This window comes from Ruditapes philippinarum, unplaced genomic scaffold (assembly GCF_026571515.1).
Source record: "Ruditapes philippinarum isolate M1 unplaced genomic scaffold, ASM2657151v2 ctg12861_1_1_1_1, whole genome shotgun sequence".
Classification (NCBI taxonomy): Eukaryota; Metazoa; Mollusca; class Bivalvia; order Venerida; family Veneridae; genus Ruditapes; species Ruditapes philippinarum.
This window is the reverse complement of record NW_026857001.1, coordinates 1-27,973: the sequence shown is the minus strand read 5'-3', so window position 1 is coordinate 27,973 and position 27,973 is coordinate 1. Positions and strand designations below refer to the sequence as shown.

Below are 27,973 nucleotides of genomic sequence, written 5' to 3'. Positions count from 1 at the left end.
TAAGCATGTTAATCTATAAAGTAAAAAACAATTTTAGAAATCTTCGACCATTCGGGAACTATTTTGCTTGAAAATTAATGCGCCTGTCATTTGACAATCTTTAGGCAGTGATCTCCCCTTAATTGTTCGGCGCTAGTGTACATATCAAAGGGAAGTAACCGCTTCAAAAAGCAGTTTACTTTCTGCATTTGCAATTAACAACATCATGGTCTGAAATTTCGCTACCATTATTTGTTTGGTCTGACGACCCAAACAAATTAAAACGATATTGGACAACAACTGAACTGTAACATTGGTGAATAAATCAATGTTTAAGTATAAGACAGACGGCGAACAAATTTTCCATATGATTGAATTAATAACGTCAGACATAAGTGTACCAATCTGATACGCTACATTATTAATTAACTACCTCAATGGACACCGGGCTGGGAGACTTTTTATCACTAAACGATTTGTTATGGTCTATTTAAGCCGAGCTATATGCCATTTGGAAGCAGTTATGTATCAAAGAATTAAATATTGCTCGTTTGGTAATGAATTTTTATCTTATAAAAGATAAAACGCACAATTGAAATATCATTGACATCAAACACATAGAGAACAAAATATATTAAAATTTCTTACGTTCTAATAATTGAAAGGAATGTTGTTGGGTTTTTTATCTAAAGCTTAAATCTCATTTTCGATTTTGTAAAAAAATGATTATCAAAGTAATTATGGTTCACATGGCTTTAACTATTTCACATAAAATATTTGTTCTTATTTTAATAAGCAAATATATACAATACAAGGCAGAATGTGTTCTTTCATGTAATTTAATTCAAAAGTTCCTTTTAATAATTCTTTTGAATGGTTTTCTAAAGTATAAAAATGGAGGCATATTTTAAAGACATTCGTTTTTATATAAGAAAGGATTTTAAGCAGTCGCAAAAGGAAAGTTATAAGATTATGTTTTCTGATTTTTTTTGATTTTTTTTTCATTATGCCGACCTAAAAATGTCAAAACAATTACCGATTTATATATTTTAACTAGATTTTACATTTTTAAGCTGACTTTTATTTGTATCTTGAAAGTTGACAGATTAATCAATTTAATAAGTGTAAATTCACTTTAACTGTTGTTGTCGATGTATAGTTTACATATGAATTTGCTAAGCTTACAATGAATCATCACAGGGAGGGACACGTGATGTTGCATAATTTAATGTTTTCAAAATCAAATTTAAAATTTTCCTTATCAGAATTAATATCAAACAACATGTTTATACATTAATGCAGTGCAACTTTTATGGCAGAATGAACGTTTCGTAAAATTGGTTTTAATTTCAAGGTTATATACAGGAAAAAAAATTCTAAAGAACGCTCAAAACGAAAAAATGCTGAACATATTGCAGGCTCCTTTTGAATGAGCCTGTTCAATGACGGTAGTACAAAGTGCAATCTGCCGTCCACACCCCCGAGCAGCGGATTAAGCAGAATTCCACTTTTAAACATGACAATGGTGATATTTTGAATTTAAATGAGTTCATACGGCGATTATCATGATTTTAAGCATTGTGTGTAAAAGCACGACGCAGTATAATATGTATTTTTTTTTGCTTGTCATATATCATAACAATAAATGTGTATCTTATGTTGTCCATAAGAACCTTACATAATGATTTAATATCTGGCTTAACTTTATTGAAAGCCATTGAAGACTAAAGATCATAATAGTTTTATGATGTTTATTTACTTTTTCCACATTGAATGTTGATTGAAATACATAAAATCTCATTGCAATATCAATTGTGACTTCTTGCAATTACCACTACTGTCCATGAACATGCTAAAAAAAACCCGAGTCTTCAACATTTTCAAATACGTCGTTTTGGGCGATCCTTTAGGATTCTGATGAGGTTTATTTTCCTTATCAATTTAACGTTATTATCATCTTTTGTTATAGGGTACACCAAAGTTTGAAAAATAACTTTGTTAAAGCTTCATTTAAGCCGCAGCCAGCTATTGTTATGAACAGTGCTAGAATCTTCCAACTACTTGTTCAGCAATCACTAATCAGAGTATGTTAACATTTTCAGACATAGGAGGTTTCCATTACATGAGCAAATGAAACAATCATTTACCCATATTTTAAGACGATGATATTTTGAATTATTTAATAATCATGTAATGTATTTGTAGCGATATAAGTTCACTCCATCAAACAGGTTGACAATTTATCACGATAAGAATAAATTATCAACAAATTAAAAATTATTAAGATACACACAATTTGTTCAGGAATATGTTGACTTTTTGTGTTGTCATGTTCAATTACATATGTTAATGCGATAGTTTAAAAATTCTTTTTCTGGTAAAATAGTTTAAGAAATATATCCCTTGACAGTGTAAGCGGAAAAAGTATTTAAATAAAAGAATACAGTATACATGTATTAACATAGTTTATAAATTATGTATTGAAACATTACTTATAGTATCAATTTGCTAGTTGAAACAAGTATCAATTTACTAGTTGAAACATGAAACTTGTTAAGATAAAGGCCTAAACAATTATCAGTAGTACATGTTTCTTGATTGTCTTCATACCAAATTACTAGAAAAACTATAACAAAATGAGGAATAAATCAAAGTTAAACACGATTCAGATTAACATTTATTAAAAAAACATGTCAAGCAAATATGCCACTTATTTAAGTGTTTTAAAGATTTTTTTCTTAATAAAACATGTAAGATAATTGCTCTAAACAAAGGTAATAAAATGATTGGTTGAATTTTCTGCAGTACTACGGATTTTTTTAGTTTTTGTAAAATCAAATTAGATTAAAGTGACGTTCTGCTGTGTGTAATATAGTAAATGTTCCCCTCCATTTCAGTGCATAAAATTAAAGATTGTGCTCAATTTAAAGTGTAACTTTAATTTAATCTCTATTTGATCTGATAAATATATCGCGAGAAGTTGATTTTATGTATTTGTAAAATTGGTGAATAATTTGTTCTGAGCCTCATTATTAGTGACATTAAAATGTAATGTTATATAATACAAATGGACCTAAATGGAGACAATCCATGTTGCAAAACATCATTTTAAATGCATTTTTGTTTTTACAGAGCATGCTTTTATTAAAAATCAATTTTAATATATATGTTTTACACATAAACCACAAAAACATTCGGTGTACATTACTGCGAATGAATAATTCAAAATTGTGTCATTTTACGCATATGCTATATATAATTACCTTTAGCTTACAAATTAAGTCTATCTTATACACACTTTTGTTTAATATACTCGTACAATATAATTATATGATCTAATTATATCTACAGTCTCATTGTCCAAACCGTAGTAAACAGAACTATTTATAACATCATATTCACTTGCTGAAGTATCATATTCACTGGCTGAATTGAATTTTCTCAATTTAAAAATAAATTAAGACATTTTCAATGACCATACATCAAAGATAATTGTAACGTTTTGTTCTATGTGTTATATTTCTCGATTAAGATATCATTACTTTAGTATAGTACTAGAGGTTGCACCGCAATAATGTGTATAAACTTGAATTTATTTTGCTTGCGCAGCGCTCCCGAACTCGTTGAAAGCCTTATGTTATCTTGTTTCCAGTGTGTCTTTTTCAAGCGCTTCAATGAAAACAGGCAATAGTTGTGTTTTGTATTTCCTTATGATAGACTTTTGTCTATTTTTAATTATATGCCTTCATATGATAATGCTATTTTAGGCTAGTGAGCCATTGAATATGATGTGATAAATGGCAGAAAATTATATTAACCTCGCCTTTTGCCTCGGTCATTATGCCAGATTTTTGTCTATTTTTTAATCTATGGCTTCTATCTATGTAATAATACAATTTTAGGCTAGTGAGCCATTGAATATGTTGTGATATATTCAAAGGCAGAAAACCATAATGACCTTTTGTCTCTGTCAATATGCCATCTGCCGCTCAATATCACGGCTCACTTGTCCCTAATAGTTGTATAATATAGGTTTTACAAATGATTGTCAACTGTAACAACTAAAGATGCTATTAACATGTAGAATTCAGGCGACAAATAAAATACGGATGTAAAAAACATGCAAATATAAAAGATCAGACAACATATTTTTACCTTTTGACAATACTCTATACTGTTCTTTATTCAGATAGTATCTATTTTATAGTTTCAAAAATGATGAATGATTTAGTCCATGTTAAAAGATGGAAAAGTCTGTTAATTTTGAAATATTTAGCGTGGTTGGGATAACCATGTATATTATAATATAAAACTGGTTCTATAGATCATGTAGATGCTTTAACAATGTCTTTTACATCATATTGACATATTTATGCTCATTTAAGCTTGATAGCTGTTTACAGCATTGAGTGTGGATGTGAGTTATACCAAATAGAACATTCAAGCTTGTCATTCGTAACCTTGACAAGTTCTACATTACACACATTACAAAAAAATTGAACAAATAAAATATGTAAACAACAACAAAAACAAGCAGAAACAAACACGTTAAACATTCTTAAAGCGGTGTTTCTGACTTTCTCTGCGACAAATTAAAATGAATACAAGGTGGTATTGTTTGATATAAATGTGATCGTTTTATTATCATGAAATATTGATTGTGACTTTAATTTATTTTAGTTCCTTTTTTATGGAGAGGCTTGTTTACGGCGCACCGTCATAATTTAGGTCATAAGGAACCGTCAATTTAGTTGAAGTTGAGTCGGAAGGTGATTAATGACTTTATCACTATCTTATGTTCATCCTCTCAAGGTTATTTGAAATTATTAGACTGTAACTTCCAATTTATCCTTAAAAATTAAGCGGGGTTTTAAAACCATCAATCAATCTCATTTTTGCATGAACGATATAACATACAAGCAAAAAACTCATGAAAACGGCGTGTGAATGTGGATCTAATAGATAATATCACATCAGTATAATTATAAACACTGATTTACCCTATGTATACAAGTCAATGAATTGACATAAACTTTGACATTGTGATGAAAATAGAACCAAAAAATCACAAAAAAACCCCAAAAAATACAAACAAACAAAACCAAAAAAGTAACATCAGTTACTGTAGTAATCGTTGCAGTCGTATTGATTTGAAACTTAAAAAACTGTTTCATATACACCTATAGGTAAAAAAATCATGGAGAGAGTTGAAGACAATATTGATAAGATTCTAGCAATTATAACACGGGAAATAATCCCTGTTGGAAAAATAAGCTAGTAATATCTAACTTAATGTGAAAAAAACATCACAATTTGAGTATTATGCAAATACAATTCAAAACAGTCACCAAAGAACTGAAATATATTTTTTTTTCAAAAATTGATTATAGTTACAAATATTACTTGCTCTTAATAATATATCATTTGACAATATTTCAAATAAAAACATTTATTGTGAATAGTGAATTTTTAGAATTTAGCATAAAGCGTTTCGTAGTTGTGTTTCGAAAGTGACAAACCAAATATTTAATCAAATGATGGTGCTAGTCGTATTTCTCTTACAGCAAATTTGAAAAACAGATATTGAAGCAATTTTAGCTTTAACTTACTACATTCCAATGTTACAATGTACATCTATTCACATCGTTAACACTTGTATATACATGTACAATGTATGTGATTTATTCCTGTTTGCAACACATACACAAGAATGAGTGTTTTAGATACTTTGAATATTTTAAAGGTATTGGTCACAAATATCGTAAACAACGTGATAAACATGTCAATTTTATCGGAAAATGAATTAAACATTAATAAGATATGTCTGAAAAGCCATATTATTGCTACTCTGACAACAAAGGGATTGAACTCGTGAAATAGAAGACACATTGCATTTATAACAATACATTTGGTTATTGATTTGACATGCAAAGATGCCTCTCTCATCCGCTAATTATCATGCGAGATTTTGTTGAACAATTGATATATATCTTCACAAATTGTTGATAAACAGTATTAGCATAGTCAATTTATTGATGCGCAAATTGAACTATATCTTAATCATGATAAAGGTTTGTTTGCGGATAAGTTGCATATGCCACCATGTGTTGAAAGCTACCGACATTGTTAAATGATGACGGCTTGCTTTTTTCATACATCACCCTTGTTAAATTAAATTTTATCATGCTACGATATTGTTAATAAAAATTATAAAATCGAAGTGAAAAAGCAAATGTTCCCTTTACAAATTTTGAATCGAATCTGTACCCGTTACAATTTAACAAATGTAAAAGTGTATTAAATTTAACCCTTACCATGTTTAAACCGGAGGAGATAAGCCGTTGCCAGTATGACAAAGCTAATTATCCTATAATTATAAATTATCATCATAGATAGATATCATAGCTTATCATAATATCACCAACATTGACAATTTACAAATCTAAACAATTAATCATTGGATAAGTCCATATATGAAATCAAAGAGGTTAAGGCTTAAATTAGAAATACTATAATTTTTGGTATCAAATTTATTTTGATATATACGAGTTTTGCAAAAAAGTATTCATTATACATGGGTACTTCAATCAAAGACAGAAACCTCTTCAGCGTTTTTTTATATTTATTTAATAAACTGTTCCCACATTAACGTAATAGATAGCAATCAATTAAACATAACTATATAAATACCTTATTTTATGATAACTTCCTTGAATTACTATGATCTGGTAACATAACATGAAATGAAGTCAACAAGCTGCTTTTTTAACACATACTCTGAAACAAATGATTTTCTCACCGTCTTACATTCTGTAATAGATAACTCTGAAGAAGCAAGCACTTAACAAAGCAATAAATCAGAGAGAATTTAAATGAACGATTCTTTTGATTATCGAAGGCTGAACAATTACACGAAACGTTTCAAGCTGTAAAACTTTTTATACTTTGTGATCAATTATTTAGTGATCTTAACCTGTCTTATATATATATACTTGTATATACCTTGATTCCGAGGACCAAATACTAGACATTGTTTTAGTTTCTCAATAAATTATTTTTAGCTAAGGCGTTTAGCCCAAAGATGTTTTGTACCAAGAAAATGTAAAAGTTATGTTCTTTTGAAAGCTCTTATCAATGAAATTTACCATTTCAAATTGACAAACTACTAGTAAAACAAGTAAACTACTAAATGTTTAGATAATTAGACGTTTAGGAATTTTATATGATGTATTCTTTTTTTCCTTTACATAGAAACAATTATCATTTGATTGAATTGGCGGTTTTCCAAAGCAATAGAATAAAGAACGAATTACAATACATTGCTGAAATAAAATGACATTGTTGCCGCCATGCATTTCTATTTTTTAAATGGAGATATACAAATATAGTCATTTGTCTTATTGGCGGTATAATTACAGACTCTAAAGATTTTGATCTGAAAGGTCTTGCGGCTTTGATATGATCGCCCAAAAAAAACATATAAACTTTATTACCGTGTCAATAATTCACGAAATAAATAAATAATTAATTGAAAGCAAAGTCATGTACTGTAAGGTATGTTCAACAATTTTTATCACTCAGCTTGTGATCTTACAGGACTGGTGGGAGATATTTGTGCTATTCAAAGAACAGGACATTGTCAATATGACCTTTGAAACTTTGCATACAATTTCTATTTCACGCGTTTCCTTATGTTAAAAAAGAAAACAAAATATATATAAAATATCTAAACATGCATAAACTAATATATTCCAGGACGTTTATGCAAATAAATATATTTTCCTGTACGTATTACATGTAGATCTACATGTTTAGAAATTAAAGCATAATTTATATTTCTGGAAATTTTAAACTCATATAAATCGTTTACGCTTATAAAAACAATTTACTAGAAATTCATTATGATTCTGTCAAGAATGTTTTTTTATGAATGAAAATAATTACTCTTGAAAAAAATCATTAACCATTTAATGGTATTCAACCAATACCTATTTGGACAAACAACATTTTATGTTTTCACTCATTTTTACTTTTTTTTTTCATTTGAGGCATACTGAATAAAGTAACATCCGATAATAATCCGCACTGTCATCAAACTCAAAAACAACATATACACATTGCTTTAACATACATTTATAAGGAAATTAAGAAAATTTTGGATCACAAACAGAAAAAGCAAAACGTCTAAATTTCACAATATATTCATAATCATGATAAATAAATAAATAAATAGAGATGAACTGGTAACTTAGATTTGTTTACAGACATTTCAAATATTCCTATGTCTAACATACGATTTGGGTCAGCGTGTATATTCTTAGGCCGTGTCTACACCTATTCAAGTTTCTTACATGTCACATTTAGATAAGCTAAATAAATGGCCCTTTCAACATTTTTTCAGGCACAATTTTTACTGAAATGTCTCATTAAGATAGCCCAGGATTTATACCTTTGTCTTTGCAAGACTATCATGTTTCTGTAAAATATGTGAAAAAAAGCGGGAAAATGTTGCAATTAGCTAAAACAGAATGGAGTTCATTGAAAAAATGTGACAAAAATTTATTTGATGCAAATTCTTTATTTGATGAAAGTTATTCACTAAATGAACAAGATCATTTTAAATCCATTTTGACTCTACTGAAAAAAGCGCTCTTTAAAAAAAATTATGATTCAATGATGCCAATGATGATTTCCTACTCCAATTGAACTTAAATTTATGTATATATATATAGATATATTTTAGTTATATTTTAAAATAACTCATGAGCCAATATGTATTAGATAATAATATCACTTAAATTATTATTTGAATTTCCATGGAGTATTTATAAGTATAAATTTTGTTTTAAATAGGTACTAAAATATTGTTTTAAACAGGTACTATTAGTTAGTTTTACCTATCTGTACATATTGCTCTTTTTCTCTGTATTGTTGTACTATCATATCATTTTTTGCTTTATCAATCATGACTTCAATTTAATTGATCTATTTTAATAATATTTGTGTATATATGCTGTGTATATGTTGTGTACATGTAAACTGATTGTAAGAATGTTATGCTGAGGCCCACATGGAAGATCGGGAAACTGAATGTGTAAGCCTCGTTAAATAAAGTCGTTACTTACTTACTTACTTACTTACTCTTTTTTATTTTTTTACAATGTATTTATTTATTTATTTTTTTTTGCTCTTCTGTGTATCAGCGTATTGATTCGTTCCTTTGACCAAGACATTGTAATCATTTACTGAAATTCAAAGGGCATGTACACTGAATCAACAACAAAAAGTCAGAAAATAATAAAAATAACAGCACTATCAAACCTTCGGGCACATGTTTTGTGTCAAACCGGTGTTATCAGTGTCTTGACAGCCAAAAACTTGTAGAAAAATAGAACATGTTCTAACTTTCTTGCAAGGAATTATCTTCTTGGATGTCACATAATTTCTCTTTAAAACTCATTCAAGTAGGGTGTCTACACTATCCAATACAAGAGAATATGATACTTGCATTCTAGACTTGGATAGGTGTAGACGGGCTCTTACAAACAGCTCCGTAACTGCGGTAGGTTTCCTGTTATCATCAATAAATAATGATTTTCCTGGAACAAACCATCCAGTTGATTAAGTTTTTTATCAAAAAGACTTCGAAATTTTGCAATCTTATAATCATTATCATGTTTATAGTCCTTTACTAAATTGATTTAACAGAAACATTGTCAAAGGACTATTTGTTAACTTAATATATAGCAAATATATATTACGCAACTAAAAATCTGACCATCAAACATGGTCCTTTTAAGTAATATACAAATCATTTATACACGACTATAATTGTTGTATATTTCATCATTTTTGGACCATGGAACTGTCTTAAATGCAAGGGATACTTTCAATTTCAATTTCCGAACTCGTATATAATTATGAACTCGCAATCATTTCAATAAACATTCTGAGCACAATGAAATGCACAACAGGAGACATTATGAAAAGATAATGATTATAATCAAAATATTTTTTAAACTATCTACATGTATTTTTATCAATATTTAATTTAAGATTAATACAATAAAATGTCTAATTAAGAAATAACATCGGCCTGAGAGGTGTATATCGGCTATTTAACACCGGTTTGGAGTTTTGATGCGTAGGAATTGACCACGAAGGCCGTAGGCCTGAGTGGTTAATTTTTACGCATCATAACGACAAAACCGGTGTTAAATAGCCGATATACACCTCTTAGGCCGATGTTATTTCGATTCTATCACGATAAAATAAGGAAGATCATTAATGTTATTTTTTCAAGCGGAAATAACTTCCGGTGCTGATTTTCGTATAACGCTGTTCGATTTTCGCACCCTACTGTTGCAAAGATATAGAAATTATTAAACAAAATAGATAATAAGAAAAAACGTTATTTTATCAAGTTTTCAACAATAAAAACTTACGTCGTATTTTAGTTACATCAGTGCCCCATTTATTATTCTTGTTTGTATGAAATAACGTCAGCTTGTTTATGAATGAGTTGTTACTTACGATGACGTCATTACGTTGCTTACGGATTGGCGTCGTTTTGTTAAAATATTTATTAACTGATATGGATCAAATATGTGGCGTTAGTGTATGTGAGATATAATTTCGGTATTGTATGAAAAGAAAATATTATAAGAACTGAATATATAAATTAAAATGCTTTTTATTGTTGCTTTAAAAGGCATTGTAAACTATATAATCGAGGGTGAAAACATAAAAGCCGCATATACAAGTAGTCCCTAACCAGTGTTTATTGTCAGTTTAACACCGGTTTTTTTCCTTCTTTGTCTATAGTCACAAAATCACGTGGAGTGATAGAATGGTTAATATAAAATAGATGATTTTAACTAAAGTTAATCATGATTGCGCCGATAATAAAACTGTAAATAAATACTAAATGATTTTTCTTCCATTATTCAGAATTGAAATATTTACTTAAAATACATAAAACAATGTATGATTGCAATGAATGAATTGATAATGTAAAGTAAAAATAAACATTTTTGTCTTCATTAATGTAACATATTTACAGTATCAAGCGGTCTTCAGCTGTTCTAAAGATTAAATATGTTTATTTTAGATAAATCGTTTCATACAGTTGTCAAATCAAGAGAATTTAGGTTAAAAATGAAATTTGTAGTCGTCAAAATACATCGACAATAAATAAACCCTTCGATCCACTCTTTATATGAAAGTTAGTAAGCGGATTCATTTCCCAATCTTCTATTCGTCAGTGACGCGCTATAGATAACACTTAAAGTAGGCTTAACAGTGACATTCGATAAAATTATTGCAATGCTTAGTTTGAAACAACACAGAATTGTTTATCAAACAAAAACTAAAAGTTGGAGGCCACTTTAAAATTTGAGACAAGCAATCCATTAGATCGAGACAGTTATTTATCGTAATGAAACATGCAATAACACTTGTTGTATGATATTGCAGTAAAAGTGCGCAGGTGACTTAAACCTTTTTGCTGCGACAATTTATGTAGGTAATATAACTCACTATGTTAACTTAATTTGTAGGATTACATCTTTAAGTTCATGAATCTTTGTATCTTTTTAGTATATCTTTTTTCTCATTTTTTATTTGTATGTTTTATGTGCAATACTACATGTTATTCTTATCATTGCCCTTAAATGAAACTTAACATACAGTATATCTTTTGAAGTAAAATTATTTTCTGCGCGATGTTTAATATTTTTTCTTTCTAATGAAGGGCTTTGCCCACATAATTGATTGTTCAACACTCAACACTTTATCTTTTTCATGACTGTCAAATCTGAGTTCCAGCAAACATGTTAATCAATGACCATTTATTTATTGATAAAAATACACAGGTCACCATTAACTAACCGGAAATGGATTGAAAGAGATTGATAACACGAATTGATTTTGATTGCTCTTAGCAATCAATTTCTATCCACAAGAAAAATTGCATGATGTTTTCAGACATTCTAGCATTTGTATTGTTTTACACTGAATATGCCTTGCACAAACTTTACCACATATGATGTTTCAGGAAATAGTATAAGAGAAACGAAAATTGCACCGTATTATTTTCTTTTGCAAAGGCGTATAAAAGATTCTTTTAATCAATTCACATTTTATCCTATACAGAGCAGATGTGTGTCGGATAATTTGGAATATTTAAATTAAGTGAAAAAGCCTATCCTGAACATTTATTTGTTGTCACAGCTTATTCTGTTTAATCACTTTTCATCTAGAAAACCACAACTTTAAAAAAAGAATGAGAATTATTCCAAGTATGTTTGTATTGAAAAAGAAAATGGTAAACCGTTTATCTCATAAAACCAAGGCGCATGAATGTAATAAAGCCATGTTATAAAACGATATTACACTAGTGCGTGACGCCATTTGCGTTATAAACAAACAAAGCGTTAAAGTGCGCTAATGTTAGCGTTACAGTATAGGCGTGTTAATGAAAAATTTCTCTTTTTAACTGTAAACCATTATTATTTTGGATATGAGATAATTATAATATTACTTTTCTAATTTTTCCTTTTCTTTATTTTCAACACCTATGAATTCGATTGAACGAATCAAAAATGCATGACAGGAATTAACTGGTAAATTGCATCTACAAAAAATATATGATTTTCGAAGTTTCAGTCATTTTGTAATTCATCGGAATTATTATCCCATAACCTTGCTCATTTGTTAGCTCTGAACTTTATTCCCGTCGCCTGAGGTATACAGAGTATACATGGTTTAGATAAATTAATCAGACACCTGCCATTGCAGTCATTTTGTCTGTTATAATTCGATGTATCGTTGAGATAACTCATGATCTTGCAGACTCTTTATTATTTTAATCAATAATAATATTATATTAATTTGCCAACATAAAGAGTTAAAACTATAACTATGCCACATCAACAAAAATATGTGAAGAAACTAAAACATTGATTTTGTAAAGATATTTCATATGTTTTTACCAAGATATGGAGAAAGGTGATCCCTCGCAAGCATTGATGAAAATTGCAGACTCGGTTTGATTTAATATGTACATGAGGGATCATGAAAAGGTACAACATTTTTGATATAAATTTTCTTCTTGAAAATGTTACTATACATTTTCTTGGTAATGTTGATATATGTGTTGACATTACAACAAAACCTATGAATTTGATTGAATGGACCAAATGGCAATATAAGCTTGTGCCGGAGTGCATTGCAAATCTTTTTTTTTAATGTCAGTGGCATTGTTTTTGTTCTGATGATATGCTGTGTAGTTTCAGTCTGAAATTATCGTTGCTGTCATTATTATACTTTAAAATATTAATTGACTCCTCATCAGATTTCGGATTTGAACAGTTCTGTCGCCGGGGTCCGCCATTTTTGTTTGTGATTTTTATATACAGTGCGTTTTAATATTAAATTAGTTGAACAGTCGCCTCATTTGCATAGTAATAACATTAGTGTATTAAGATTTTATGAAATAGCTTCATAGCACTCCTATGTCGTGGTTTTATAATAAATGCATTTTTCTAGATTTTGTACCAGTGATGTTATAAATCATAAAATAATATATACAAAATGTATTATACAAATCGGAATATACAATGTACCACATTTCTGTAAAATACTTCTAAATTTGAATTATGTGATCAGCCCTCAAGTGAACAGTTTATGTATGACAACCCTGGATGCAGCTGAAACAACGTAAGATCTCCTACAAATGTTAATCACATTCCTATCAGATAAGTCAACTGATGGAAAAAATTCCATTTAATCGTGACTTACAATACTGAATAGTAATGTTATACATGTATTTTTCACTCCTTTTACTAAATACAAGCCCCTTTCAAAAGTCTCACTTTCAGACAGACCCTACATTTTGCGATTATTATTATTGCTTATATTTTTTGTTTTTAATTACTTTAAATTGCAATGCGCTTTTTATTTATTATTTACAATTTGTAATTACTATAGAATGAAGAGTCTTGCAGTGTACATTGAACCTTTTAGTATAATAACTGTTTTTTTTACATCATTTTATAACAATTGATAATACATCCTACAATTTTATAACCAATGATACTTCTATCAAACTTGCAACACTTGTTATATCATTTAAGGGAGGGGCAACGATGATCATATAAGAATGTTTGGCCCAAACCCTTATGTGATTGTGAAATTGGATATTGTATGTATACATATCAATGCAATAAAATGTTATGAAACTAGCATAGGGCACTCATTTTTAGTTCGTTAATGAATGTGTATGAATAAAAAATGTAATAAAAGATGAACATCTGTTAAATCTTTCCAACTGGTTGACCTGATAATAAGTTTTGTACCTTATCTTTTTTATCCGCAAAATTATAATTACCGGCTTCAGTAGTCACATGCTGGGAAGGCGTTTACCACCATATAAATTATTCATGGACTTTTCATTTTGACTTCATATAACAGTTTTTATGAGATCACGTTTTGCATGCTATACAAGCTCGTTTTATTGAACAAAAAAATCATTATTTTGAAATTCAGTGACAATAATATTAGATAAATAAAGTATTTTAGATTAAAGTCCATTCTATTTGTAAACATAAATAGTTGGAGGGAAATTATTTTATATAGCTTCTTTAATTGGGTTTGACATTTTGAAAATATTGAATCATTTCGCTTAAATGAACTTATAGTATCTTTCTTTCATAAAGAAAGAGATTTTAAATTTAATTACAAAATATTAAAATATAATTGCTAAGCTTTTATATTTTGATTTTTTCTTTTGGAGTACATATGTATTTAACAAAAATAATTAGATTTCACTTAAATGACATTTATACTACGAGCTACCTCTCAAAGAAACTAGACAATTGGTAAGAGGAAAAACATGAGAATAAGTTTCTTTTTTAAATGCATTCATGATAAAAATCTGTGAAGGGTCAACAGTGTGGAACGTCTGTTGAAAAAATACGTCTGTTGAATAAAAAAGTAAGAAAATGATATTTACTATTTAAACATATTGTAATATTAGAATTATGTATCAGGGAATGGTAAATAATCACAGTCAACATGTCAAAGTGATGTTATATCTCCGAACAAAATAAACAAGTGTGATCCTATTTCGAACGGTGGAATCTTTTACAACACAAAATGCATTTACATCTGTCAAAACAGAAGTACACTGGAGTAATATTTGGCACCTAATTGCATTTTTTTAATTTATAGAATATTGCAATTCTTCTATATAAACATGTACATAACGTTCATGCAATTTTATAAAATACACAACAGATATAAATAATAACCTAATAAAATATATGTATAATGTTCGTAGTGTTTTTCAAACAAAGGTATACATTATAAGGAATCATAACTTCCACTGTGTTTAAATCTTCATTTTAAAAGGATGTGCACTATTAAAAATAACAAACGTTTAAACGTTAAAAGTAGAATTTTACATATAATTATGTTTTACACATTTAACCCTTATCCCGCTAACAATACTGAATGAACAGGTCCATTTGTGAAAAACATTCATCATTTTATTTTGAGAAAATTCAAAATATCTTCTAATTGAAAAGCGTTAGCTGATTTAAAATAACTACACATTAGCTGATTAAGAATATACATAACATTGTCTATCTTATCTTCAAACAAAATTTATAAAATTTTATTTATTGTTTTCTTTATGAAAATGATTATTATTTATGTTTTCATGACTTACCTTAGACACTTGACTTTAAATATCTTCTAAGCTCTTCTACATAGATTCCCAATCAAATTATAAAACGCACTTTTAATTGCGAAATGCTAGTGGTTTTCTTTATATACCCAATCACAATCAATCATTCAAATTAAATTGATAACCTATAGAAAACTGGGACATGTTGATATAGCTGCATTATATACTGATATCTACAGGTTTATTTATGTTTTCTTTTCACAAAAACAGCAAATTCATTAACATGACAGTAATGTAAGGGCTCTTATCTTGCAATTGCCGCCATACGTAACAATGTTGACTATAAAGATGATGGAAGGACTTGCCTTATATGTAAGCAAAACATATTCAAGAAATTGATATTTAATCCTATACCGGGTAATATTTTTACTAAGTTCTGTTGATGTTGAAATCAAGCCTACCTGCCCAAAAGTTTAATTATGTTAAAAAAGTAACTGTTACAGATATTTTACTCTCATCTTTCAGTATAATATTTTAATTGCAGAAATTATTTTAAAAAATCTACTTAACTTATAAACTTTTGCTGAATATGTTCAATTTGGTAAAGAGAATGTGCTTTTTTTGGTAAAGCTGATTTGGCCCTTTCTCAAAACAACCTACAAGACTTTTAAGACTCTATGATTTCATTTTGTGTTTAATTTGAAAATATTACTCAAATGATGTAAAATTTAATTACATTTATAAAAATTACCAGTATTTTTAAACATTCGATTTGAGCATACTGTAATGAAATAAAGACCATTTGCATGAATTTTGGCGACCAGTCTGAATTACATATGTTACCTTTTTTAAGTATTGAAAGAACTGTGCCAATTTGTTCAATATTGGCGACTTATTAAGAGATTAACATATAAACCGGGCAATTAATTTTACTTTTCGTTTTTTGTTGCTGTAGAGCAATCTCCCGTAAAAATGCATACAGTTTTTATGACGTTTTACTTCCATTAGTCCTGTTTTATTTTTTATGTGTTTAATTTGTTATGGTCTATACACATAACCTGTTTTGCTCTATTTCAGTATTTTCTTAACATCTCAATTTAAGTTTTACATGAATACACTCTCTATGTTATCAGATGAATCTGCAGTCTGTTATGGTTATAACTTTGAGGGTTTATATATTTGTCATGTCGATAAAAATACATATAACTGTAAAATATGACTTTATATAGATCTAATACAAACATAAATTTCTTATTTTCTGTGAAGAAAATGAAGTCTAATAAAATTGTAATATTGAAAATGTATACAAATTAAAAAGTATGTCTAAATAATTTCAATATTTTTTCGGGCAGGGAAATTAGATAAAAATACTACGTGTATTATATGCCAAATTTATATAATTTATATGTTGATTGGGCCTAAATAAAATACTGTTTGTTTCCCTTGCCATTGCCTATACACACAAATCACATATTCCCCCCAAAAATGTATTGCCTATAGGAAAAAATAATTCTTTTTTCTATAAATGGAAGCAGAGAGTGTCAATGAGAATCACATCTTTATATCTGCCTTATGTTTTTTAATTGTAAAATACAAATTGAGATATATGTTGAATAAAACTGAAAATATGGTTCTTATCTTTAAACAGATGCTAAATATTCACAATTTGTTTGAACTCCAAATAATTTTGATAGAAAAAAATTTGGAAATAAAAAAATATCCACCTATCTACGCTTCCCAAACTGGCATTCGTTGCAGGAGGGAAACAAAGATAATTTTAAGACTTGCCTTGTTCAACATCGTGTATCATAAAACAAACCATACAGTCATACATATTGTGATAAAAAGGTACAAAATAAATATGTTTTATTACCTTGATATTACATATCCATCACAACTGTAAAGCCTGTTATATATATATAAAGTGTATCACACACATATGTTTCATATTACTATGATAAAAAATATGTTAACTGATCGCCAGCTGCATTAACCGTGATATCATTAACATATATTTTCGAATAGTTCATTATACACTCGTTATCATACATATAACATACTAAGTTATAGCAAGCCACTTTACTTAGCGGGGGATTTTGTTGTTGTTGTTTTTTTATTTTATATTATAACTTCTTTGGTATTATTTAGTCTATCAGTAATTCTGATTAAAATTATCTCCACAAAAGGAGTATACAAAATATAACGTATATTAAATAAATCAACAAATTCATTGTACAAGTATTCGGTTCTCTGTGAGAAATAATGTTAAAGGACATGTCCAAAAAACTATATGAACTTATATTACAGTCAAACAATATAAAGCTATAAATTGACAGTATATCATTTTCAACATCTTGAATGCCCCCTATCATCGACATTAATTTTAATGTTAAAATTCTACACGTTTAAATATCGCTGATTAAGAAGGACCGGATTAATATAGGAACACTGCGATAAAGTGTACGTCAACAATTTACTTATATAGGTCCATTGTGCCACTGCTGTAATACAATATACTACAATGACTTTAATTGTACTTTCGAATTCTATACTTTCCACCAAGATGAATATTATATGAAGAAAAAATGAAAAAAAAAGTTGTAGACTCAGTTTGAATGAGCTTGCTCACGGATGGTCTTTGAAAGTGCCAGCTACTGTCCACGCCCTCTAGCACCGGCTATAATGTTAAAACGTAAATGATTAGAAACGCTATATGAAATGAGAAATAATATGTATTTGATGAGAATTTTATTTTATTACATGAAATAATGGGTTATATATCACGTTTTCTCCATATATGTCACGGAATATAAAAGAAATATGTCTCTACCGAATCCAATTGAAGAATTTTGTTTCAATTGAAACACATACATTAAACTAATGATAAAATTCCTCAGATGACAGATAACATTTGAAAAGACTCCATGCACTTTTAACAGTAATTTATCGGAGAAAAGATCTCTTTGATTAACGAACTCTGGACTATAACATAAACGTTCCAGGTTGGAATGTTTCACGTCATGTTTAATCTTATTTCATTCAATGTGCACAAGTCTTATTCAAGTACTGCAAAAACATCAGGCCTGATGTAACGAAAGAAATAACGACATAATTAACAAACATTTGCATTTAAAACATGTTTTGAATTATAGTTAAATTGTTAGCATTTCCAAGACAAAACTGACATGAAGTTAACAATATAACGGGAAAATGGATGCCTGCATGAGCGTATCATGCATTTAAAATTAAGAATATTAAGTTATATAAAGTATTTTAACAATGATGTTAGTACATATACGTATATAGGGATGGTTCCAGGTTTTCAGTTAGTAAAACTTGCATTGTACGCACGTATTTATACAATATGATATAAAAACTAGTATATCTTTAAGCTCAATTTTTGCAAAGATAAAAGAGCAAAAGACTTGCGCTACAGTCATGTTATCGGTGACGTTGCTGTTGCCATTGCCGTCCGAAAACTGTGACGTTGGTCATTATAGTTTATTTCTCAATGGGTTGCCTTCATAGTTGGACAATCACTAATGTCAAAGCCTAAATGTTGAGTTCTTAAATTAGATCTTGACCTTACAATGACCTTGACTGCCAAGGTAAAGTTATTGATTTCTCCTAGAATTGAGACGACTTTGTTATTTATTTTCACGACAGATATTAGTAATACTTTGATAAACTGGCACAAAATAGTGTTGAATTTTGCATCTATTTGTCATAATCTTGGTATTTACTTAATTTATACTTTATATAAATTACATTGACCTTTAAATGACATGAACTATACTTAAGCACAAATATGAAATTTTTATTCAGATCTGTACACAAAAAAACATTTTTCCCCTTCACTATAGTGTTACTAATGAATTAAGAAGACATTTAAAGAGATTTCGTCGAGTCACATGAATTATTGATTATTTTTCTACAAAGATATAAAATTGAAAACGGCAAAGTGTTTTAGGCGCACTTGAGGCATTCTTTTCTTCTTCTTCTTTTTTACTTGTACGCTCATCATTAAAAACGGATGGGCGTAAACTTACTTAAGTGACTGGAAATAATTACTTGCTTAAAATGCAAGGTACAAAAAGCAACGGTATTAGAAAATCCCGTCATGCTTTAAAGAATTACAAAAAGAATGCCGGACAATAGATGAAAGTAGACCAATTGATTTAGGTTTATACAAGTAAATCGATGAGTCAAATTTATGTAGGGCGGTCTTCCTTGACCAGCTGTAAAGTCGACAATTGCTCATTATTCTACAGCATGATGTAAGAAATGAAGAAGTAGTATAAAAGCATTAAAAATCGAAATATTTCTTATTTGTCATTATCATCCCATTATTTATTGAGCTTTCGTAAAATACATTACAAACATGTTAACAGTGTGCAAACATTATAAAAATGTAACCTGGGTATATACTATATAAAAATGTTTTTGAAAACAAAAACTTATGTCTAAGTCACGATATGGATGTAATATAAAAAAGCAATTAGGACTTGGTGCACCGAAACTTCTATTTTGAAATTATTTCAGTATGAATTCATTGAATTCGGTAGATTTATGAATTATCATCAATAAACAACGATGTTATTAAAATGTTGTGCAGTAAACTGTACGGTTGCATAATCTCATTTTTATATGTTTAAAACATGCAATATATTTTACATATATATTGCATTTTATCAGAAAATTAAATAAATATATTCAAAAACACGCACATGGTAATTTACGAATACTCTTTTTATTAATAACATTTTAATATTGTCACCATATAAAGAATATTGTCACTATATCTAAATAATACAGCAATGATATTCTGTTCATAAATTATCATTTATTTGAATATTGTCTGTTAGTATGCACAACTTCAAAGCTCTAAACCTCACGTATTTACAATTTAATTGATTTAGACGATTTCCAATTATGACCAATACATAATGATTATTCAAACTTTGAAATGATCAAACCAAATTTTAAAACAGGTGTAACCTCAAAAGTTCTAAAAGTTGATTTATTTCAGACAGTTAATAAAAAATGATATTAATGTAAATCAACAAGCCGTTAAAATTTCTGTTATGACGTACATGATTACTGAATGAAATGCTTTTAGATACTTATGGTCCTATTTTAAAGTTATAAAATGTTCAAGGTCATCATGATATATTAATTTAACAGAAAATGATTCACAAGAAAAAAGACTCATATTCGATTTAATATTCTCAACTTCAAACACGTGTACCTATCGTTTGATCTTTCACAAATATTCTCAAAGATGTTATTTCTGTTCAAAATAGTAATAGTTTGTCTTTATGATAATCTTTTCCTAATGTTCCCTGCGTTAACAACGTAATCGTTGTGGCGACATGACCCATTTGCTTCCTGACCTTTGACATACCATCATACAATTCAACGTTTAAAAGAAATGTCTTAAAAAGAGGACATGGTTTAGAGCAAACAAAAATATAAAAATAATATTGATGAGTCATGCAAAGACAAAAGAAGTAATATAATTTATTCTTTGTTTTAGAGAAATATTTGTATTGAATTATATTGATGATGTTTTTTCTTTGTTTATTTATTTATTTTTACATATTTTCTGTTTATTTCATTTGCTATTGTATTTCTGTTGTGAAGTGCAACATTAATAATCGTGGATTTTAGTAACATAATTAAAGCATTGGCACTGACATTACATTATTTCATTTTCTTATTTTAAAGCAAACAATTAAGCTTATTAGAGGACTCAGTCACACTCGAGGCTTAAGTTTGGACTCCACAATCCTTGATGAATTTTATACTGTTTTCAGTTTAACCCTTTACCTCATGAGAATATTGTGGAAATTGGCCGTTTTCATTGAAAAGCCTCCTGTTACAAGTACATCAAAACTGATTTTCAAAGTGCTGCAACTTCTTAATGGATTAAGATGGAGATAAAGGCTTATTCAGCGTTGGTTACACGTTACTTCACAAACGACCTGAGGTCATGTTTAGCCTGTCACATGTCTTAGCCTGTCACATGTCCAAAATTTTCTTGGCGATGTGGGGGCCTGCCGTCCCCTTCAAACCCCCGAAACAGAAGGAGGCACATCCCCCTTCTGGCACCCCCTTATGTACCTTTTTGATAGGGTCGGCGCCGAAAAAGTGATCACTTTTTTAACAACATTTCCAAAACGAAAAACAGTGTTTGGGGTCTAAATAGGGAAATTTTTCATTGTTTGAGGCCTCAGAAAAGCCGCCAAAACACGTCTATATGAGGTAAAGGGCTAATATCAACATCCAAGGGTCTATTCTGAGTAAACAGAAAAGTAAAAATACACTTACATTTTATCAAAAGTCTTTCCAATTTTATAATATACTTCGAAGGAACGATAAACAACTCACGTGGCCCAAGGACATTTCTGTTAATATATCCATCGAAATTTACCTATTATAATCAATTTATGAAAAGAGTAGGGCAGTCAGTGTATATTTAAGGCAGATGTATATTTTGTCCGAAACATGAAACAATAAGCATAAGGTCACTTTAATATCAAATATCTTAATGACAAACTTACATGTTTTAAACACATTAATATTTATGTCAAAATACTTTAAGTGGGATGTTCATTTTTGTTGCTGTCGAAATGCGGTCATAAAAAATTCACTTTGAATTATAATTGTCATCGAACAATATTTGATAATGAAAAATGTTTAAGATATGACCCACCTAATGCATTTCCTCCACTTTGATGAGTATTCAAATAGGCTAGAACTACTGTCAACTGCACTGAAATTGAGGGGCATGGGTTCAAGCCCTAGAAGAGGCAACATTTTTTCTTCCCTTTTTTAAACATTATTTATGTGTTTCTCAGATCACTGTTGATAGGAAAAAAAGTATTTCATTTTAATTAAAAAAAATTTTTTACGTATTTGTTTGGCTTAATTATGCCAAATTTATTATCAAATATGGTACCCGATATTTTCAAAGTCTAATAAGAGTAAAAACTAGAAAAAACAATAAAGGCAAACTTTGAAAACAGCCCCTCATTTTGATAAATTTTAGGGATATTTTGAATAAGGCCCGCATTGTTTATGTTCTGATGATACGCTGTGTAGTTTCAGTGTGAAATTGTTGCTGTCATTATTATACCCCCAAACACGAAGTTTGGGGGGGTATATAGGAGTCACCCGGTGGTCGGTCGGTCGGTCCAGCGGTCCGTTGCATTTTCCTTGTCCGGAGCATAACTTGAAAACTAATTGTTGGAAGTCAATATAACTTCATACAATGGTCAAGCACATTGAGAGGAAGTGCAGTGCACAAGAACCATAACTCCATCTTGACTAATTACAGAGTTATTGCCCTTTGTTACTTTTCCTTGTCCGGAGCATAACTTGAAAACTACTGGTTGGAATTCAAAACAACTTCATACAATTGTCAAGCACAATAAGGGGAAGTGTAGTGCACAAGAACCATAACTCTATCTAAAGTAATTACAGAGTTATTGTCTTTGTTACTTTTTCATTGCTTTCTTTTGTCCGGACCATAACTTGAAGACTAATGGTTGGAATTCAATATAACTTCATACAATTGTCAAGCACATTGAGAGGAAATGAAGTGCACAAGAACCATAACTCTATCTTGACTAATTACAGAGTTATTGCCCTTTGTTACTTTTCCTTGTCCGGGGCATAACTTGAAAACTACTAATTGGAATGCAAAACAACTTCATACAATTGTCAAGCACAATAAGGGGAAGTGCAGTTCACAAAAACTATAACTCTATCAAAAGTAATTACAGAGTTATTGCCCTTTGTTACTTTTCCATTGCTTTTTTTTTTTGTCCGGACCATAACTTGAAGACTAATGGTTGGAATACAATCTAACATCATACAATGGTCAAGCACATTGAGAGGAAGTGCAGTGCTGAAGAACCATAACTCAATCTTGTCTAATTACAGAGTTACTGCCCTTTGTTACTTTTCCTTGTCCGGAGCATGACTTGAATCTACTTGTTGGAAATCAAAACAACTTCATACAATGGTCAAGCACAATAAGGGGAAGTGCAGTGCACAAGAACCATAACTACATCTTAACTTATTACAGAGTTATTGCCCTTTGTTACTTTTCCATTGCTTTTTTTGTCCGGACCATAACTTGAAGACTAATGGTTGGAATTCAATATAACTTCATACAATGGTCAAGCACATTGAAAGGAAGTGCAGTGCACAAGAACCATAACTACATCTTGACTAATTACAGAGTTATTGCCCTTTGTTACTTTTCCTTGTCCTGAGCATTACTTGAAAACTACTGTTTTGAATTCAATACAACTTCATACAGTTGTCAAGGACATTAAAAGGAAAGGCAGTGCACAAGAGCCATAACTCCATTTTGACAAAATACAGTGTTACTGCCCTTTGATACTTTTCCTTGTCCGGAGCATAACTTAAAACGTACTGGTTGGAATTCAAAACATCTTCATACAATGGTCAAGCACAATAAGAGGAAGTGCAGTGCACAAGAACTATAACTCCATCTTCAGTATTTATAGAGTTATTGCCCTTTGTTCCTTTTTCTTGTCTTTCTGGACTTATTACAGAGTAATTTAATAAAACTTCATCAATGGCCAACCACATTGAAAGGAAATGCAACATACAAGAACCACAACTATCTTTAATTGCCCACAAAATATGAAAAACAAGATCAACAAGGAAAGGCGGCGTTCAATGAACGCAACCCCCATATGACCCAGCAACAAGAACCAATGGCAAGGAGCCCAGGCGGACCCCAAACATAAAAAGGACAGGGCAACGACACGTTAATCAATAAATGATAAATAATTTGTAACTGATTAGGAATTCAAAGAAAATGATAATAGGCCCACAAAGGGGAAGGGGACAGGAGACCGGGGGAAGGGGGGGGGGGTTAATCAAAGAAATAAAAACTAGAGGCAATGGGGAAGATACTTACCGTAGACGAGAAAACAACAAGGGACACAAGCAAAAGTGTCACCAAAACAGTATGAAACAACATAGACATACAACTGAGGAACACAGTGGGGCGCCGCCTTGGAACGGTCAGCATAGTTCAGCGGTCAGCAATATAGTCACAACCATAGTTCTATATTTCTTTTCTTTTACAAGGTATTCTGTTACTAGTAACATCCTCATTTCCGAAGCAGTCTTTAGGGGTATTAATCACATTTAGTGATAGTTCTAGTTATACTTTAAAATATTAATTGATTCATCATCAGATTTTGGATTTGAACAGTTCTGTCGCCGGGGTCCGCCATTTTTGTTTGTGATTTTTATATACAGTGCGTTTTAATATTAAATTAGTTGAACAGTTGCCTCATTTGCATAGTAATTACATTAGTGTATTAAGATTTTATGAAATAGCTTCATAACACTCCTACATGTATGTCGTGGCTTTATAATAAATGCATTTTTCTAGATTTGTACCAGTGATGTTATAAATCATAAAAAATGTATTTTACAAATCGGAATGTATCACGTTTTTGTAAAATACATCTAAATTTGAATTATGTGATTAGCCCTCAACTGAACAGTTTATATATGCAGCTGTGAAACAACGTCAGATCTCCTGCACACGTTAATCGGGTTCCTATCAGATAAGTCAACTGAAGGAAAAAAATTCCATTTAATCGTGACTTACAGTAGTAATGTTATACATGTATTTTACACTCCTTTTTACTTATCTAAATACAAGACCCTTTCAATAGTTTCACTTTCAGGCGGACTTTACATTTTTGCGATTATTATTGTATTGCTTATATTTTTCGTTTTGAATACATAATTAAAGGGTATATTACCTATTTAAACGTTACTTTAAATTGCAATGCGCTTTTTATTTATTATTTACAATTTGTAATTAATATAGAATGCAAAGTCTTACGGTATACATTGAAATTTTTAAAATAATAACGGTTTTATATATCGTTTTATTACGGTTGATAAAACATCCTTGGAACTTTCCTTTTTTATAACCCATGATACTTATATCAGACTTATAACACTTGTTGTATCATTTTAAGGGAGGGGAAACGATGATCATATAAGAATGTTTGGCCCAAACCCTTATGTGATTGTAAAATTGGATATTGCATGTATACATATCAATGCAATAAAATGTTATGAAACTAATAAAGGGCACTCATTTTAGTTCGTTAATGAATGTGTATGAAAAAAAATGTAATAAACGTTGAACATCTAAATGGTTGAACTGATAATAAGTTTTGTACCTTATCTTCTTTATCCGCAAAATTATAATTACAGGCTTCAGTAGTCACACACTGGGAAGGCGTGTACCACCATATGACTTATTCATGGATTTTTTATTTTGGCTTCAAATTTTTATGTGATCACGTTTGACATGCTATACAAGCTCGTTTTATTGAACAAAAAAATCATTATTATGAAATTCAGTGACAATAATATTAGATAAATAAAGTATTTTAGATTAAAGTCCATTCTATTTGTAGACATTAATAGTTGGAGGGAAATTATTTTATATAGCTTCTTTAATTTGGTTTGACATTTTGAAAATATTGAATCATTTTGCTTAAATGAACTTATAGTATCTTTCTTTCATAAATAAAGAGATTTTAAATTTCATGGCAAATATTAAAATATAATTGCTAAGCTTTTATATTTTGATTCTTTCTTTTGGAGTACATTCGTATGTATTTAACAAAAATAATTAGATTTCACTTAAATGACATTTATACTACGAGCTACCTCTCAAAGAAACTAGACAATTGGTAAGAGGAAAAACATGAGAATAAGTTTCTTTTTTAAATGCATTCATGATAAAAATCTGTGAAGGGTCAACAGTGTGGAACGTCTGTTGAAAAAATACGTCTGTTGAATAAAAAGTAAGAAAATGATATTTACTATTTAAATATATTGTAATATTAGAATTATGTATCAGGGAATGGTAAATAATCACAGTCAACATGTCAAGTTGATGTTATATCTCCGAACAAAATAAACAAGTGTGATCCTATTCGAACGGTGGAATCTTTTACAACAAACAAAATGCATTTACATCTGTCAAAACAGAAGTACACTGGAGTAATATTTGGCACCTAATTGCATTTTTTTAATTTATAGAATATTGCAATTCTTCTATATAAACACATGTACATAACGTTCATGCAATTTTATAAAATACACAACAGATATAAATAATAACCTAATAAAATATATGTATAATGTTCGTAGTGTTTTTCAAACAAAGGTATACATTATAAGGAATCATAACTTCCACTGTGTTTAAATCTTCATTTTAAAAGGATGTGCACTAATTAAAAATAACAAACGTTTAAACGTTTAAAAGTAGAATTTTACATATAATTATGTTTTACACATTTAACCCTTATCCCGCTAACAATACTGAATGAACAGGTCCATTTGTGAAAAACATTCAATCATTTTATTTTGAGAAAATTCAAAATATCTTCTAATTGAAAAGCGTTAGCTGATTTAAAATAACTACACATTAGCTGATTAAGAATATACATAACATTGTCTATCTTATCTTCAAACAAAATTTATAAAATTTTATTTATTGTTTTCTTTATGAAAATGATTATTGTTTATGTTTTCATTACTTACATTAGACACTTGACTTTAAATATCTTCTTAACTCTTCTTAATAGATTCCCAATCAAATTATAAAACGCACTATTAATTGCAAAATGCTAAAGTGGTTTTCTTTATATAACCAATCACAATCAATCATTCAAATTAAATCGATAACCAATAGAATACAGGGACATGTTGATGTCGCGGCATTATCTACTGATATCTACAGCTTGGTTTATTTATGTTTTCTTTTCACAAAAACAGCAAATACATTGACATGACAGAAATGTAAGGGCTCTAATCTTGCAATTGCTGCCATACGTAACAATATTGACTATAAAGCTGATGGAAGGATTTGCCTAATATGTAAGCAAAACATATTCAAGAACCTATTTAGGGTAATATTTTTACTAAGTTCTGTTGAAGTTGAAATAAAGCGTACAGGCCGAAAAGTTTTATTATGCATGCTAAAAAAGTAACAGATTTACTATTCTCATCTTTCGGTAAAATATTTGAATTGCAGAAATTTATTTAAAAATCTACTTAAATTATAAAAATTTGCTGAATATGTCCAATTTGGTAAAGAGAATGTGCTTTATTTTGGTAAAGCTGATTTTGGTCCTTTCTTAAAACAAACTACCAGACTTTTAAGACTCTATGATTTCATTTTGTGTTTAATTTGAAAATATTACTCAAATGATGTTCAATTAT

At 29.5% G+C, this 27,973-nt stretch overlaps 1 protein-coding gene across 1 annotated transcript in view; it reads right to left on the bottom strand.

The window, feature by feature from the left end:
* The window catches only part of LOC132748429 (uncharacterized), a 39,285-nt gene extending 23,504 nt beyond the window's left edge, over positions 1 to 15,781 (bottom strand). Inside the window, exon 1 of the mRNA XM_060738042.1 lies at positions 15,710 to 15,781. The gene's annotated coding sequence lies outside the window, so the exon portion shown is untranslated. The remainder of the gene's footprint in view (positions 1 to 15,709) is intronic.
* Between the last annotated feature and the right edge of the window lie 12,192 nt (positions 15,782 to 27,973).